Here is an 18,491-nt window from a genome sequence, read left to right on the forward strand (position 1 = left end):
AGTATGAAGCAGCTTTAACGGAGCTCCAGATAACTAATTTCAAGCATGGCTGTCTAGCGTGCCTGTCACTCCTATTGTCCTTCCAAACTCTTTCAGACATTTTGAGCAGGGAGAATTAAAGCTATGAGTTAGAAAGGGTTGTGACATTAATGGTCCACAAAGGCTTTAGGCACAAGAGGTAATGATGATTACCGGTGGCTATTTGGAGGACTGCACTGGATCGCTGTCATTAAAAATTAAGCGTGGCTTTTGAGGAAGATGTGACAACTACCGGAGGTAGGATTTGCATGTAAAACAAAGGAATCTGTTGCTGTTTCATGCTTTTTTGTTTGCTCTGTGGCGTGCGGATCGTGAATTGCAGCCAGGTGCGGAGTGAGAAGCAGGAAGAGGAGGGAGAGGGGAGTGGGAGATGGTCTGCTTAGAGCAAAACACAGTGGCTAGTATTATGTTTTATGGCAGAAATGCCTCCAGGACAAAGTGGCACCAGGCTTATAGCCTGCTGAGTGTACATTCCACTCTGCTTTTCCTGTGGAGTAGAATGTTTAGAGGTCACGAAGGAAACACTTTGCCTCTTATCTGTGGTGCCAGCTGGGCTATTGGTAGGGCTGAGTGAAGACTTTGGTGGGTGGAAGGCATAAAGGTCCAAGAAAAATAAAGAGGAAGCGGTCCTTAAGATTTGAAACCTGTTAGATAAATATTTTATTTCTACAGTCAATGTGTTTTGATGGTCAGAGTCTGATTTTTTCAAAGGGGAAATTGGAAGATTAGGACAAATTTCCCTGACAAAGAACTACTTCCTATGTAATCTATTATAAAAGAAAATTGGGTACCTTCGTCCGTTTTGCATATTGAAAGGCTGACCCACACTGTTTGGGTTCATGATTTTGCTAAGCAGAGCAAGAGTTTTCGACTAAAAGAAGGGGCTTTCTCTCGGTTCCTGCTCTTGCTTTTCAACAACTGCCGGGGCTGCAGATGGAAATGGTGATTTGTTAGAGGTTATGGACTTGACATTTTACCTATTTGTTTTGTTTTGTTTTTCAAATGAACAGCATAAAAACACAATTCTCCTTCAAATATGAGAGGGGCAGTTGGGTTCCAAAGTCCAGTGGATAATGGGTAGATTTACAAAGGAACTTATTATTACTGCTTTGTACTTTATATGGGATCGGTATAGCACAATCAGAAAAGGAAATGTCAGGAAATCACAAGCTGAGATTTCTAAGGCAAAAGTACAATGATCAGAAACCAGTGTTTTCTCAACTTGATCTATGGTGCAAATTTCAGTCTTTGTCATTGCATATGACCCTCAATGTGAAGTGGCAGGAACATAGTAAGTGAATTTCTCAGTGCTGTTGTGTTGTTTCCCCAGTGGACTTCACAAACTCTGAGCTGTAAAGATGTTGCTTTATATTCTGAAAAACTCTATATTCTGAGGCATAGATTGGTTATAACGAATGGCAGATACATGAAATAATTATAAATTTATAAAAGAATGCAATATTCTTCAAATGCATCTAAAACTTCCATACTAATGCAGAATTAACTAGAAATAAAAGTGTAAGACAATTAGAGTATGTTTGTTTTCAGCTAAATACTGCAATTAAGGATAAGTAGGGCTTTTGCTCTTCTCTGATGCAGTTGAGTTTGTGTATTTGTGAGCTTCTGTATATATACTGTAATCCACATACAAAGTTGAAATCATTGCCCCATAGTAGATGGCATCTATGTTAAAGTTTCCTGTTTGTTTTTCCTAACAGTGTGGTGGATTTTACTGAACCAGCCGAACTCTCTTGGCTGGTATTTACATGACCAGACCACATGTCCATGAAATGACTGTATGGAATTCTTGGTGCATTTGATAGCTATGACATCGTTTTCTGCTTCTATGTGGCCAGTGGAATGTGTGCCCTTGACCTTGTAAAGTCCCTTCTCCAGCCAATTGACCTCACCAGTCAAGAATGCATGTATAGAAAGAGAGAGCTCAAAATACACAAACAAAAATACACACATACATTTTACTTACTGTTGTTAGAGGTTTAAAAATCAATATTATTTCTATTATTTTCATTAATTTCATTAAGGGTAAAAGGACTTTCAGTGCCTCTAGTCTTACCAATATCTTCTGAATCTAATTGCATCAAGTATTTACTCTGGAGGCAATTCGTGCCATGAAAGTTGTCAACAGGAGAAATTATTTTGCTGTGGTTATGCTCATAACACTTTACTGATAAACTAAAATGAATTTTTACAATTTTCACAGATTGATGAGGAAAAAGTTTCCGTATTAATTCTTGATGATATATGTGTCTGGACTGAACGCCCACAACATGAAAAATATAGAGGAGATATGGTCCTTGTTTTTCTTCTTTGTAAGCTGTGAGGAAAGCCAAACCAAGTAATTTAGTCAAAACAATCTACTTTGTATCACAAATTAATTTCATTGCCTGTTTACATTGGTAGATATCAGCCAAAACATTTTGAGATATCTTTTTCTTTCAGCTTCTGCTACATCTAGTAATAAAAAACAAACAATTCTCCAGCTATGCAAAAAGCAAGTCTGCAATCCCCCTTGATATAAAAAATAAGCACAGCTTTAGTCAGTCCTGTTTCCTCAGTCCCCATGGATAACGCAGCCATCGTATCGTCACCAAGACACTTAGAATCCGAAGTTGTCCTTGTTCTCTGTCTCTCTCATATACACAGACAGTCATCATCCTGCTTTATTGGAAGATATTGGACCAGATATTTCTCAAACTAACACAATCTTCCCTTGGATCATCTCTCCTTCTCATCAAAATGTAATTAAAAATAAATCTTCCAAAGATAAATTTCTGCTATTATATCAAATAAAAAAGCAGACTGCAAGAATGTATATATAATTTTGTTAATGCATATGTGTGTGTGAAAAAAACTAGAAAAAAAGGCATCAAAATGTTAGCAGCAGTTATCTCAGTGAGGTGGAATTGGTGCATTTTATTCTCTTCATTCATTTGCACGGTTGCTATATTTTTTTCAAAGAGCATCTATTATATCAATAGCAAGAAGGCATGTCATAAAAGTTTATTTCTAGCTCCTGTTACCATCTTTGCTCATGATCCTCCTGCATATCATGTACTATGTCTTCACCTCAAATTCCAAAGTCATTTGCTTGTCTAAGCACAACTGATTAAAGATGCCATTCCATTGTCAAATCCTCTTCATCCTTAGGTTTCTTGGTACTTCATGAAAAACAACTTTGTCCTTTTTCAGGGACTGACTCCTACCTCTTAACTCAGGTTTCTGAAATAAAAGGAAAGCGAGAGAGAGTGTGTGTGTATGTGTTGAGTGTGTATGTGTATCTGAGATTTCTCCCTATTTTGTAAATGGAGACTTTTTCAATCTCCTGCTGGTTCCTCATTATTTCCTAAATCTTTAAATGTTGGAGTGTTCCATGGATCAACTATAAATTTCTTCTTTATCTATACTTAAGCCCTAAATGAGTTCAATCTAGTATCAAGCCCTCAGAAACTTCCCATATACAGAGAGCTCACAAATGCTGATCTCTAACCTTGACTTTTCCTCTAACTTCCGTACTTACATATCCAACTACCTATATAACATTTCCACTTAAACGTCTTACAGGCATCTCACACAGGATATGCTCAAAATCAAATTTCTGAATTGCACAAAATGTCCTCCTTCTATATTTTTCTCCATCTGGGTAAATGGGAACTTCACCATTGCACTTGCTCAGAAAAACCTTGGAGTCCTCGGTGATCCTCTCTTTCTTTTGCACATCACAGGAAATCCTAGTGCCTCTACCTTCAAACTATGCCTAGCTTTAATTGTTTCTTATCATTTCCACTGCTGCCACTCTGGGCAAGTCACTACCAACTCTCACATTATTACATATTTTTCACAGTTGGTCTCTTACTTCTGCCTCCCTTCTCGCACCCACATGTTCTATTCTCTACCCAATACCGGTGGTCATTTCAATATTGAAGTTAAGTCATACCTTCTGCTCAAAAGCCTCCAATGTCTTTCTGTATGACTGCAGATAGAAGCCAAGGTCTTACAGTGGCCCGTGTGCCCTGGAATAATCTGGTTCCTCCCTGTACCCTTCTGCTACCACTCTTTCCCATTCCACTGCCACCATGCTGGCCTCCTGGGCTAGGGCTCAAATCCACCAAGCACCCTCAAACCTCAGAGCCTTTGACTTGCTCTGCCTGCTGCCTAAAGAATTCTTCCCCTGCATAGTCACTTGACTCAGTTCTTTACTTTTTTTTCAGGTCTCTGCTGAATGTCAGAAAACTTCCCTGAAAACACCTTTCAAATCACAACCTTTTGCATACTTCTTATTCTCAGACAATGCTTTCTTTTTCTCTGCAGCATACCATATTATCCCCAGGACATTACATGCTAAGATTTTATTGTCTATCTCCCTTCTCCTCAATTGTAAACTCTATGAAAGCAGAAATTTTTATTTGCCTTCTGAAGTATTCATAGCACTTAGAATAGGGCCTCTTATGCAGTAGGCACTTAATGAGCAATTGTCAAATGAATGAACAAGTTGTTCAATGTAGGAATTAAATGTTTTCCTTCATCAAAATCCATTAGTAGCATTAGATTCCAAGTATAAGTTTTTCAACTTGAGAGTCAGAGCTCTCAACTTGAGTGTCATAACATTCTGTTGCTTTTTCCAAAGAGAAAAATATTGAGCACCTTCAAGAAAGTTAAGGAAATTCATTAAGATGGTTTTCTTTCCCCTCCCTGCACAGGAGGGGGGAAAAATCACATCACTGATTCCAATCCATGTCAAAGCAAATGAAAATTCGATTTGTCTGAATTTGATCTTATCCAAAAGATGACTTCTATTTCAAAAAGGACATTTTCACAGATCTCCTATACAAATGACTGTAAATGTTGACATGTCCTATATTTTCTTTGCTCTTCCCTGGTGATAAGGAAAAGAATGGTAAAATCAAGTTGGAAGGGATGATTGGGGTCAGTATGGCTTCCTAAGGGTACAAGCCCCAGTAGCCTGTGCAGCAACAGGAATCAATTAATACTAATCAATAATCGTACTGTTCATTTACACTTTCAAAATCAGCATTGTACAATCTCATGGTCTATTAAACAGTGACTTCTCTACCATTTATACATTTTTTTAATCAATTAAAATATAATACAATAATCTTATTGTACAAATTGGATGTAAATAATAATGTCCAATATTTCTAGAATGTTTTATAGTGTCAAGAGGTTGTGTGATGTGAAAAGGATGCAGCATCGGAGATAAATACAAGTATTAAGACAAGATAAACTTGGTTTGAGTCTCACTTCACGTTGTTAGATATGGGTTGTAAATTTCTTTTCAAAGAATTAATATCAGTATGTTCAATTCTTTGCCTTCTACTTTTAAACTTAACTTCCTCGTAAAGCAACCTTTTTTGATTACCTACTCCACCCTGACTCATTCTGATCACCTGCTCCACCCTAACTCATTCAGATTGCCTGCTACCTGCTCTTACCTGACTCCCGCAGAAGCACTCACCCTGTCATTCTCTTTAAATTAGCCAATCGGAATTAGTTTATCCTGTGCAGTCTAACCCTAGCCAATAGGGGAACGACACAGCAGCAGGGGCCACGTGTCGTTCCCCTCCCTTGTCCAAGTGTGCGCTCACCATTGCTCCATCTGTAAGGGTGCACCCTTCTATAGAAGTAACTTGCCTTGCTGAGAATTAAAAAGAAAATTTTACATTCGAGTGCTATTCCTTTTGCAGCACCAAAACTTTAAATATAACAATAGCTACATGATGTTGAGCAAGTTTCTTAAATCTTACTGAGCCTCAGTTTCCTTAGTGGTAATTGGTGACGGTAATAACTACCTGGTTGGGTTGAAGATTAAATGTCATAATATATACCACTTTCCCATTAGAGTAACTGGCTCAGAAGAGAAGCTCAAAAAGTAATAGTTATCTTATTACTATTGTTATTTAATCTTCACAGCATACCTCAGCAGTAGATATTATACCTTCCATTGAACAGATAAGAAAACTCAGAAGTAGGAAAGGTAATCAAATTGCTCAAGGTCAAAGAGCTACTGTGCTATCAAAATTTAGTCTCTATTCAGCCGTAAAGACTCCTGATAAATAGAATGTTAGATTAACCGTCTTTAATGTATTTGATGACTGAACGCTACCAGTGATTAGGGGGATTTTTTTTAAAGGAAGAATCTAAAGAATAGAATCGTCTTTCATATTTGAAGAATGCAGGTGTCTCATGTGCTCTTTCCCTAAAGAAAGTACACTCAAACTCCCAGGAAACAATTTGAATGAATGCAAACTAACAAATTAAGAAGGCCCTCTCTAGACACGCCGTATCATGGAGTATTAGAAAACCAGTTTCACAGCCCTGAATATCTTCGTTTGAATCCCAATTCTGCTAAGAAGGCCCTCTCTAGACACGCCGTATCATGGAGTATTAGAAAACCAGTTTCACAGCCCTGAATATCTTCGTTTGAATCCCAATTCTGCATCTTGCCTGAGTCTCCCTTTCCTCAGCAGGAATGTAGGTAGTAATGGTATATTATTCATGGGGTCACAAGGATTAAATGAAATAACCTGTGCCCAGGTATCAGCACCATGCTTGGCACAAATTAGTGCATAATGCCTTGACCCATTTGTATGAAACTATTATGATCAAAGATGAAACTATCAAGTTGAATTGTGTTTATTATAATACTGCGAGATTTGGTTTAAAAGTCTCCTTTAGTTTTTACTTCTTGGTATTTCATGTCTCCAAATTCATTCAATGGATGTCATTTAAGAGTCATTTGACCAGAACCAGAAACCAATTTTCCTGAAATGTATGACATTTGCTCATTTCTTATTAGACCCAAAATGAAAGAAGCAATTCTGGAAAAATCAAAGAAAATGTCTGCCTCTCTGAGATACCAAACCTAATTTTATAATTCACATACCTGGGACAGAACTTCAACCCAGTGCCTTCCGTTGGCATTGTCAGGCTTCAACTTCAACATGTCCAGTGTCTTCACTCTGTGGCTGCACTGACAGAAACCCTGAGAAACTGACCAGGTGAATGCACGATCATACAAATGACTTCAGTGCACAACGTGCGTGAAATTGGCAATTAGCCTCATCAGTTACTCTAGATTTAGCATGAATTTTTGAATCCAAAGGGTGTTTCATTTAATCACTCAAAAAAAATCACTACCTCCAATTAAGCTATTTGGAAACTTTCAAATCCTGGTCTACTACATAGGTTAAACTTTTCTTTGGTCAATTCTGAGCTTCATTCTGCACCAAATAACTTCTCAAATTTCTGATTCCTGAAGCTTGGTAACTAATGGTTGAATTTTGGGGGATGTTTTCCTTAACATTTTGTAATTTCTCAAGTCTTCCTCTGTAAGTGCAACTGGTCCCAACACTAATATCTCTCTCCAAAAGTGTGTATGTGTCACTGTCATAAAAATGTCACAGATTTTTAAGATTTGATTTTTTTTCTTAATCTTCACAATATGTTGCTCCTTTTTGTTGCAAGAATACTCTGTGCATGGCCTTTATTACACTTTGCTATGATCTTTGGTTCACTTATCTGCCTCCTTCCACCCCTCCTTAAACTGTAAGTCTCTGAAAGGTTAAGGACTAGGTCATCATCATCACAGTACTTTCAGTGCCTAGCAGAGTTCACGGCAGTAGTTAACGCTCAATAAGTGTTTCTTGAAAGAACAAATCAATCATATCTATAGTAGATTTCTTAGTGTCCAGTTTGACCTAAAAAGGGTAAATGCCCACATGGTCAAAAAAAAAATCATACACCGCAGAAATACAGTACTGCAGGGAATTATTTTATAATAATTAAGCCCTGGATCTGCCATGGGCTCACTAACCTCTCATTCACCTGTTCTCTCACCTCTTCTCTTTATATTCCCAGGCCCACATCAAATGCTCTTTTTGACTGTTTCTCCCTTCCTTCCTCTCTGCTGTCTGCCCACAGCCACTACCCTATTTTTCTAAAGCACATGGTGGGAACTTCCATTCGAAGCTGACTTTGAGTTTGACAGCCCAGACAGCAAATGCCTAAACCCCCTCCTCATCAAAGCCAGGGTGACAGATGAGCCTGGGTGAGTATTTCAGCTCTGGGAAGGGGAGAAAATGAATCAGCAGTCAAATGTCAAGTTTGCTGACTCTTTAGGAAAGAAAGAGAAGATACTTATAATACTGGACAGGAGGGCTTTGGCTTACATTTGCCAGCTTTATACTAAATAGGGAAAATGTCAGCTGAATCCCACATGTAGATTCCTTGTCATCTTGGTGTTTTCCTGAGTGTAAAATTAAAACTCCAAAAGATTCTGGACATGAGAGCTCATTTTCAGTTTTCAACAAATCTAGCTGATGAACAAAAACACAGGCAAGTAGTAAAATATGCAACTAAAATTTTAAAGTCTAATTTTTAGCCAGATAATTAGGTTGCAAACTCATTGAAAGCAGCAACGATGTTTTTATAAATCTCAGATGACTAGAACTATATTAAAAATATACAATAGGTTTTTTTAAAAACAATTTCTTGATTAATATATGTCCTCCTCCTCACCCTATCCCCTAAGGTAAAGCCATGTTAGGGAAATCAAGAAAATGTCTTATCTTTATTTACCAGGCTGCTTGACTGGGGATTTAGGGTTCCAGAAACCACACAAATTTTAATTCCACAGAATCCCCTTTGCACACCGTGGTGTAGAGAGGGCACTTATAGAAGGGGAAGGAGATTATAGAAGGGGAAGGAAAGAGCAGCATATGAGTTCTGATGTTGTCTGTTTGGTTGTGGAATCCTGTCACTCACAGGCATTTCTATGATTGGAAATCATTTACAAAATTAGTCCACATAGGATTCTTACTAAGGAGGATTCAATTTGGAAATTTCTTGAAATAAAGCCCTTACTACACTATGTGTGTCTGGGAATGTCACTGACATAGTTCAGGACTTCATAAATAATGAGTTTGGTTTTGTAAGACATTTGAAGTCTTTTCTTCATTGGATTTTTCACTGGAAGGCTGGTAAAGGTCAAGCACCTGACTCCATAACTCATCCACAAAGGTAAAATATCTCTCAAAGTAAAACTCTGAGAAAGTTAAAAATAGCCAGCAATTCAAATGCAAATCTAGAATCTTTCTTGCTTTGCATCAGATGCAGAGAATCATTCTGGACATGCTGCATAAGGCACTTTATGAGAAGGATAGAGAAGCAGTTGGTAAATCTTGCTCATGAGATAATTCTTGAATGTCTTCAGTTTGGTTCTGCATAAGCATCTGAAAATTTCAGACTACATGAAGAACGTATAGTCCATGAAATTGAACTCCTACAGAAGGATTCTATTTCTGTAGAAATGCTGGAACTATTGGTTGTCTCTGGATTGTTTGTTTGTTTCCTACTATATTTCAAATGAGGAAATTAGAAGAAGGGGAAAAAAAACCTGACATCCAGAAGAAAATAATACCTAACTTTAGAGGCCACATTTTAATCATGTTTTAACAGGATTAGTCCCATTTCTCCCTCTCTGTGAAGGTGATCATTCACTGGTTTAACTTTGCTTCATGGTGGTTTTATTTGGTCCTGTGTGGTGCTTGGGAACAGCCATGTGAGGCTCTCTGTGTAGATAACTCAAGGTAACTGTTTGCTTTGAAAACATAAAAATAGAACAGCATAGGACTCATTTCTCTGTTGGAATGAATCAAAAGAAAAGTTGAGAGAGAGAAATAAAGTTTATGTATAAAGGAGAAGGAAAGTTTAGATAACATATACCCAAATATGAGAAAATTTTTGTAGGTATAGAAAACATAACAATAGAACTGGTACAAAGAAAACTGGCTAGAGAATGTCTGTAACAATCTGCTTCTCAATCTTCTGGGTCTATTTCCCCACTGACACGTGGATTTAGTGTTTGCTGAACTGAAAGTGAAAAATAAATGGTATAAAGAAAACAAATGTGCTCTGATTTACATGCCTATATGAAGAAAGCTGTCTTTTTTCATATAAGCATATAAAGTTGTAATTTTGATTTCAGGCACATGGCAGTATTTAGTATGTTCATTGCAGCTTACATCCTAGTGAGAAGTAATAAGAAAATTAATAAACAAGATAAAAAGGAAGCTATTTACGTCACCTCAAGCTATGAACGTCCTAAGGTGTCTATACATTTTAAAAACTCATTCTCCATCCTACTACCCTTTAAATTATAGCCTATTACAGGGAGTAAGTGGGGACCATGCCCTGACAGAGTGTCAATGTGTCTGGAGAGCAAGGGTCAGCAGCATGTATTTGGAAATAAGGCTAAAAGGTAGAAAAGAGCCATGCTAGGTAAGACCTTACAGGTCACATTAATGAGTTTGCTCATCATTCTAAGAGCAATGGAAGGCCATCCAAGGTATCAGGCAGGGGGCTGACAAGGTAGTTGCGCTTTCCAAGGGTATCTATGACTGCAATGTTGTGATCAAAATGGAGAAGAACAAAAGTGGATGCCAAGAAGCCAGATGAAAGGCTACTGTAGTAATCCAGATGATGCTAGCCTAGCCCAGGCAGCAGTGAAATGGCGGAAAGACAGTCAGAAAAATATGTATCTGTAAAGTGCTATATTTGAATACATTCCCAATGATCATGTGACAGAAACTTAACCCCCAATGCAACAGTGTTAAAAGGTGGGACCTTTAGGTGAGTAGGTCATGAGTGCTCTGCCCTGAAGAATAGATTAGTGCCATTTTCGCCGGAGTGGGTTAGTTATTGTGGAAGTGGGTCCCTAATAAAAGGACGAGTATGGCCCCCTTTTCCTCCTTCACCTCTCTGTTATGTGTGTGCACTCTGTTGCTCTTCTGCTTTCCACCACTGGCCCTTGACCTTGAACTTCCCAGCCTCCAGGTGTGTAAGAAATAAATCTCTGTTCTGTATAAATTCCTGAGTCTCAGGTGTTCTGTTATAGCAGCATAAAATGAACTAAGACAGAAAATCACTTCATAGAGTTGCTCATAGACTAAATTTGAGAGGTGGGTAGAGAAAGAGACAATGTCAAGGATAACTCTATATTTCTGGCTTAAACAACTAGATAGATGGTGAGATTATGGAACATTGGAAAAGGACTAGAGTTCCCTTTCATCAAAAAACATTTTAAAATTACGTGTGTGTGTGTGTATGTGTAAGTGTGTGTGTGTGTATATATGTATATGTGTATGTTTGTATGCATATATGTATATTCTTCAAATCCTCTCTTTATTTGACTTGAATTATGTTTAACTATTTAACTTCCCAGGTTCTCTCCTACTTTATAGTTCTTTTTATCTTTTCTCCTTTCCTGGATTCTTTATCTTCTCTTACTCTTTAGAGCTTTTTTCAGTAATTGCAAATATCATCCATCCACACTTAAAACCCAAGCCATCTTTCCAGCTGCAACCTTGCTCTTCTAACCCAAGTCCTATGTTGTCTACTACCTATGTTGACATTTCCCTGCTGCTGCCATTTTTAGACTTCAAAATTCACTTGGCAAAATTAAACGCTTATCAGACCTAATAAATCTATACAGTCTCATGTTTCTATTCATTGTACCACAAATCTTCCAGCTATTAAAGCCAATAATTATCTTTGAATCCTCTTCCAATGATAGACCTAATTGACCTACTGATTTTTCCTTCAAAATATCTTTTGTTTCTGTGCCTTTTCTCTTCATGGACAAATAAAGTCCCTTTATTGGCACACTTTGGTTATTAAGATAGTTTGCTAAATAACCTCCTCAACTCTACTCTCATATTTTTCAGAGTGGTAGTTATTGAATCACCTGCACAAGAATTATCTGGGGAGCTTTGTAGAACTATCAATTCATGTGGCCCATATTTAATCAGAATCTTTTTGTGTAAGGCCTGGAAATTTATCAAATACTATAGATAGATCTAGTATATATTATACATTTTGAGAAAAAAATGTTCCAATCTCTTTCTGCCCTGGGTTTCTTCTGCATAGATCATCCAAATGAGTAGTTTCAAAGCATGACCTTAAGCATAGAACTTCCTTCATCACAGCCATTGGCTCTCACTTAACCAAGCAAATCAAGTCTCCTAGGACTAGATGTCAAGACCCTCCAATTTCTGATGGCCAGATGAATTTCTAGCCTAATCCTTACCTCCCTTCTCTCACTCTGTTACAACTAAACTATACTACTTGCCATATCTCACACATGCCTGTCATGTCTTTATACCTCTGTCCATGAGCCTCATGCATTTCAAACCTCCAGAAAAGGTCTCTTTCCCCTCTCATTTTCACCTGTCAAAATCGACCAGTTCTCAATGGTTCCTCTTAAATGAAGCCTCCCCTTAATCCTTTCCCATGTTTCCTCTTCCTTTTCTATTCCTTTCACTCCAAGCTAGAAGGAGCCTCTCCAATCTTTGAACTCCTTCAGCAGATTTTACCTTTTGGTACTTACTTGTCACATAATTACATGTATAAATAAGTTTTCCTTTTTCACTTCTACTCACAAAATTGAAGACAGGAACTATGTTTTATGAAAAGATGAATTGATAAATGGAAAGAAAGTTGACCTGAGTTCAAAATCCATCTAGTGCATGTCCTTGGGCAAATAATTGAGTTCCCTTATTAAGTGAGATTATGTCACTTACTTTATAGAATTTTGGTCAGTATAAGTAGAGGTATCTTATAAAAAGTTGAGCAACATGAAATGGCAAATATTTCATTTTCACTGACAAAATGGAAATTTCATTATACTTGGTGGTTCTCTACATTTTAGTATGTTTTTCTTTAAAATATTGTGTATACTATGCTTTACATCCACTTTACACATCTTGTCCACTGAATATATAAATGAACATAGTAATGCTATTCTTATTAGCATGAAGAGAGAGAAGAATTAGAGAGACTCTGAAATAGAGAGAAGAGAGAAAAGAAGGGAAACTCAATCTGCCTCAGGGCTTACCTTGCCTCTTCCTTTTTCTTTTCCTTTTTTTTTTCTTGAGATGCAGTCTCACTCGTCGTCCAGGCTGGAGTGCAATGGCACAGTCGTGGCTCACTGCAATCTCTGCCTCTCGAGTTCAAGCGATTCTCCTGTCTCAGCCTACCGAGTAGCTGGGATTACAGATTTACAGGCACACACCACCACGCCCAGCACTTTTTTTTGTTGTTGTATTTTTAGTAGAGACGAGGTTTCACCATGTTGGCCAGGCTGGTCTCGAACTCCTGACCTTAGGTGATCTGCCTGCCTCAGCCTCCCAAAGTGCTGGGATTACAGGCGTGAACCACCGTGTTGGGTTGCCTGTTCCTTTTTCAAAGCAGGTGAGCACACAGCAGTTTTAACAATAAGCTAAAGCAAGCTCTTTTCTAATGAGAAAGTTCTGTTAAAGAAAGGTCAGCAAGAAAAGTAGCAACACTCATTGTCTCTTGTTTATGGTCCATCTGAGCATCATGTAAACTTGCTCAAATTTCTCTCCTGTGCGTTGTTATTTTACCTAGAGTTTACCTAAATCACATTCCATTCTACCCTGGCTGGAATTCTTTGTCATTAATCAGAATAACAATAATGTTTCCAAATGTAACTTACAAGAAAAGTATGCATTTTTTTTTCTTCTTTTCAGCTATCTTTCCATCCCCTTGCATTATTTATGAAAAGAAAAATACCTCTTGACCAGTTAACTTAAAGGAAACTCTTACCTTGATAAGGTCAGTGTTGTGTCGGCTATACAAGTAAATTAACTAAGGAATTGATGTCATTTTCAGGTTCTCGCTTTAAATCTTCAGACTTTGCAACCCCAAGGAGAGATTCTTTGTCTAATACTTCCTTTGTTAAAAACTAATTTGCCCCACGAAGGCATTACATTAAAAGAGGTCCTTGAGGATTATACATTATTCAAGAGGTATGTCAAGTTCCCAGGAGTTAGGAGTGAGATAGTGAGACAAATACCATGCAAAGGTACACAGTGCTTTGAATATTTTCATAGAAAAAATGTTACTAACAGAAGCTAAGAAAAGAACAAAGCTCTAAGAGGGAACATCAGTATTAGCAGGGTTCCAATCTCTTTTTTGCCACTAGTGTGGCAATTACGTGATATTGAGCAAGTTAGCATCTCGGTGCCTCAGTTTCCTCCTCTGTAAAATGGGATCGGACTACCTGCCACGCAAGGGCTTCATGTAAGTTAAATGAAATCATGTATGCCACATGGCTGGCCCAGTGCAGCACATAGTAGCATTTCAATAAATGATTCCTGTTTTTATTATTAAGATGAGAGTGGGTAATCATGTCAAATATTACAGAGAATTCAAAGGAACGGCTTTGGATTTTGTGATTTGGGATCTGAATTCAATGTCAAAGTGGGAGACCATTTTCCACAAAGAGGATAAGCACCAAAATCAGGTTGCAATGACATTAAAGGACTGAGCAAGTGGTGAGGATGTGGATTATTCTTTCCAAGAAAAAATATTCCCCAAAAGGAAAGTAAGAGTGAGGGCAGTTGACAAAGGTCTGGTGAGGATGAAGGAACAGTACAGACGCTTTTTCTTCCCAGAGGCTGGCTGTGAGAGCCTTTTGGTAGTTGATGAAGTAATATCTTATCCTATTTTGTAGATTACACATTGAATTCACTCAAAATTTATCTTCTATTGTTCTTACAACTCTGTGTGGTGAGCATCACCATCCCCATTTAGGACAGAAAACTGAAGTTAAAAAGCATTGAAAGCCCTATCCCACGTCCCATGACAAATAATGGCAGAGCCAGGATTTCCACCAACTCCTCTAACATAAACTGCAGGCCACACTGCCTGACCTAACTATGAACCCATCACTTCTGCCTTTCGAACCTTCTTCACTAAGACATGTGCATTTCCGGAGGGGATAGGGGAAATCCTTGGAGAAATAGTTGTTTGTTCTAAGGTGGCCACTGCTAACAAGTCCTTAAAAATATCCACAATGTTACACAACATTTATTGAGCGCTTTGCAGATGGCAGACAGTTTACACAATAATATCAGTTATAGCTTGTGAACCTTTATTAAGTCAAGGACTGTACTAGGCATTTTACTTGCATTTGAAGTTCAGAACAGTCCTAAAATCCCTATCATGCACTTGAGAAATCTGTCACTCAGAAAGCATGATCAGCTTGCCCAGGATCCAATATTCAAGCTGAAGCCCGCCAGACTGACAGACTTTCAAGTATCCCATTTGACACCTGCTGGCCATTTGGCACACTTTCTCCCTAGGTACCAGTGTGCACAAGCCCCAAGTGTGCAGGTCTGGACTATAAGGTCCCAAGAGGGCCACACTCAGAGCTCCAGAACCCAGAAGAAAGTACATGACTCACACACAAACATCTGGGGCAGCTAACCCAGGCAATCTGCTTTCCTGTGGATCAAAATCTATCTTTTGTCTTTCTATATGCACAAGGTAATGCATGGTGCTGGTCCCCATCCAGACGCTGACCAAGGTTTACAGATACGATTCTAAATGTCGACTGTGGAAGAATGATGTAACAGCACTCCCACCACAAACTCCCACACTGAGGAGTTGTGAAAGAGAAAGAAGATTTCAGCAAAGAAGGAAAATGTTTTATAACAGATTTCCTATTCTTTTCTTAACATATCATCAAATTGTTTCTCTATTTTTCTGCAGTTTTATTTTTTGAATAACCCCCCCACCAAAATATTCTATTCTTTTGCCACCATCTCTAAGACAGTTCAGTTTGACAACCCATTTCAGACAAAATACAATTATGCCTCTATTTTATTTACCTAATAATTTCCATAACTCTGTATATCAATGGCAATATAAGCTTTATTCTCTTTCTGTCTCATTTCCCCAAAATCAGCCTTGATCTCATTAATGTGATGCATGGGCTGCTTTTCTGTAAAATCACCTTTCCCAAAACGAGGTAGAATTTAGACCACAGTTCTTTCCATCTCTATTAGTTTTTTAAATACGTATTTGTAACTGTTTTAACTCAAGCAAATATAATAAGTATCCTTCCTTTCGCTTTTCTCTAAATTATCGGAATTCAAACAATCTATTATTCTAAAATTATTATAATTTGTATTCAAAAGCAATGTCCTAATAAGTCACATATTTTAAGCCTCAGTAGTCTGCTAGATTTGTGAATAAATACCATAGTCACTTGTGACAGCCCCCATAATGATGCTTAGATTTCTCTCTTTGCCAACTAGTGCAGAGTTTGATGTTATTTGTGTTTCGAAGGCATAATAACGCCTAAAGGTTTCTTACTGGTAGTTCTACAATAAAGATAAGCAGAAAAAAACTGCCCTATGTTGTTATCTTAGCTGGATTTTTCTCACTGCTTGTCAACTTGCTTCCTCTGCAGTGATATTGCATTCATTCATAATCACAAAAGAAAATCAATTTTAATAAAACATTAAAATGAAATTTCACCCGAACCTTCACCTGAAACTTGAACTTCTAAATTGCAGGTCACCTAAAGTCAGTTAAGATTTATGACAGATACATAAAATGTGAGGAAGGAAACAGATTTCCTTTATTATCCTACCTAAGTACCATCTGGCACCATGCTAGAAAAGAATGCAAAATCCTGGTTTGCGCTAGTCTTAATCTGGATATGTTTGTAAGATTTGATTTAAAATTTTGAAAAATGAACTGAATATTGGCCAACACAGACTTTAACAATGCCCACTGAAAACAAAATTAAAAGGCATGGGCAAGCCACTCAAATGCAAGAAATTATGGGAATTGTGACCCAGACACAAAAAGAGAGCTTTTGGCTGAGGAATGTCACTCAGCACTGAGCGTTCTCTGATTAGCTTCAGAGAGATTCCTTTTTTTTTTTTTTTTTTTTTTTTTTTGACAGTCTCCCTCTGTGGCCCGGGCTGGAGTGCAGTGGTACCACCTTGGCCCACCGCAACCTTCATTTCGTCTCTTGGGTTCAAGTGATTCTCTTGCCTCAGCCCTCCCAGGGAGCAGGGATTCCAGGTGCACATGCTACCACGCCCAGACAATTTTTATATTTTTTAGTACATACTGGGTTTCACCGTGTTGGCCAGGCTGTTCTCAAACTCCTGACCTCAAGGGATCTGCCTGTCATGGTCTCCCAAAGTGCTGGGATTACAGGTGAGAGCCACCGCACCCAGCCACAGTTTCTATAGTACTGGAGGATTGTTCATATCAGTTTTCCTAAAAATAAAAGAGGGAATGAAGGTAAGCAGAGAAAACAAATGCAAATAATTAGACGAAACCATTGAAAAGAGATATACCAGAGCCAGATCGTTTTAACAAAACTATTCAGAGTAATAATAGCTAACGTTTACTGATGACTTACTATATTTATGTGTCAGGTGTTATGCTTACATGATTATCTCATCTCATCCTGATGATAAAGCTATGAGGTAGGTTTTTTTTTTTAATATCTGTTTCTCAGATGAGGAAACTGAGGCACAGAAAAGACCTTCAACTTCTTCAAAGTTATAGTTAACAAGAGTTAAGGCCTTGATTCAAGTTCAGCTGATCCAGTCCTGATTCCAGAATGTATATACTTTATCCCTATTGTAATAACTTTCAAATCACTATGCATATAAAATCATAACCTTCAGAGGATATGGTTGTAGATACATTTGAATCAGCTTTTAATAAGAATTCATACGTGAAATATTTATCAGAGTCAAATCTCAAAACTTCATTTGGTACCAAAGAACCGTGCCTATTGTCATCTGGTGTTATAGAATGGAACTTGAAATCATAGTGATGTTTAGAGAGTTCATAAACATGTATGTTTAAAGAAGAAATTTTTTTCTCTTATCAGTGTCAGCTAGAACCTTATGAGAAATGACAATTCCTTTCTTTCTTTCTGATGTAGAACAAGTGACCTAACTTGCAAATTAATTTAATTCAATTCTTTTTTTTTCTTTCTTTTTTTTTAATTATTATTATACTTTAAGTTCTAGGGTACATGTGCATAACGTGCAGGTTTGTTACATATGTATACTTGTGCCATGTTGCTGTGCTGCACCCATCAACTCGTCATTTACATCAGGTATAACTCCCAATGCAATCCCTCCCCCCTCCCCCCTCCCTCCTCCCCATGATAGGCCCCGGTGTGTGATGTTCCCCTTCCTGAGTCCAAGTGATCTCATTGTTCAGTTCCCACCTATGAGTGAGAACATGTGGTGTTTGGTTTTCTGTTCTTGTGATAGTTTGCTAAGAATGATGGTTTCCAGCTGCATCCGTGTCCCTACAAAGGACACAAACTCATCCTTTTTTATGGCTGCATAGTATTCCATGGTGTATATGTGCCACATTTTCTTAATCCAGTCTGTCACTGATGGACATTTGGGTTGATTCCAAGTCTTTGCTATTGTGAATAGTGCCGCAATAAACATACGTGTGCATGTGTCTTTATAGCAGCATGAGTTATAATCCTTTGGGTATATACCCAGTAATGGGATGGCTGGGTCATATGGTACATCTAGTTCTAGATCCTTGAGGAATCG

General features: G+C 37.9%; 1 protein-coding gene across 2 annotated transcripts in view; it reads left to right on the forward strand.

Moving 5' to 3' along the window:
- The first annotated feature begins 269 nt into the window (after positions 1–269).
- KCNMB2 (potassium calcium-activated channel subfamily M regulatory beta subunit 2) overlaps positions 270–18,491 on the forward strand; it is a 298,583-nt gene continuing 280,361 nt past the window's right edge. Inside the window, exon 1 of one of the 2 annotated variants that reach the window (XM_050778304.1) lies at positions 270–276. The gene's annotated coding sequence lies outside the window, so the exon portion shown is untranslated. Of the gene's footprint in view, positions 277–8,073; positions 8,126–18,491 lie in introns of those variants that run through there. The other variant, XM_050778303.1, reaches the window with a different exon arrangement.

This window comes from Macaca thibetana, chromosome 2, assembly GCF_024542745.1.
Source record: "Macaca thibetana thibetana isolate TM-01 chromosome 2, ASM2454274v1, whole genome shotgun sequence".
NCBI classification, from domain to species: Eukaryota; Metazoa; Chordata; class Mammalia; order Primates; family Cercopithecidae; genus Macaca; species Macaca thibetana.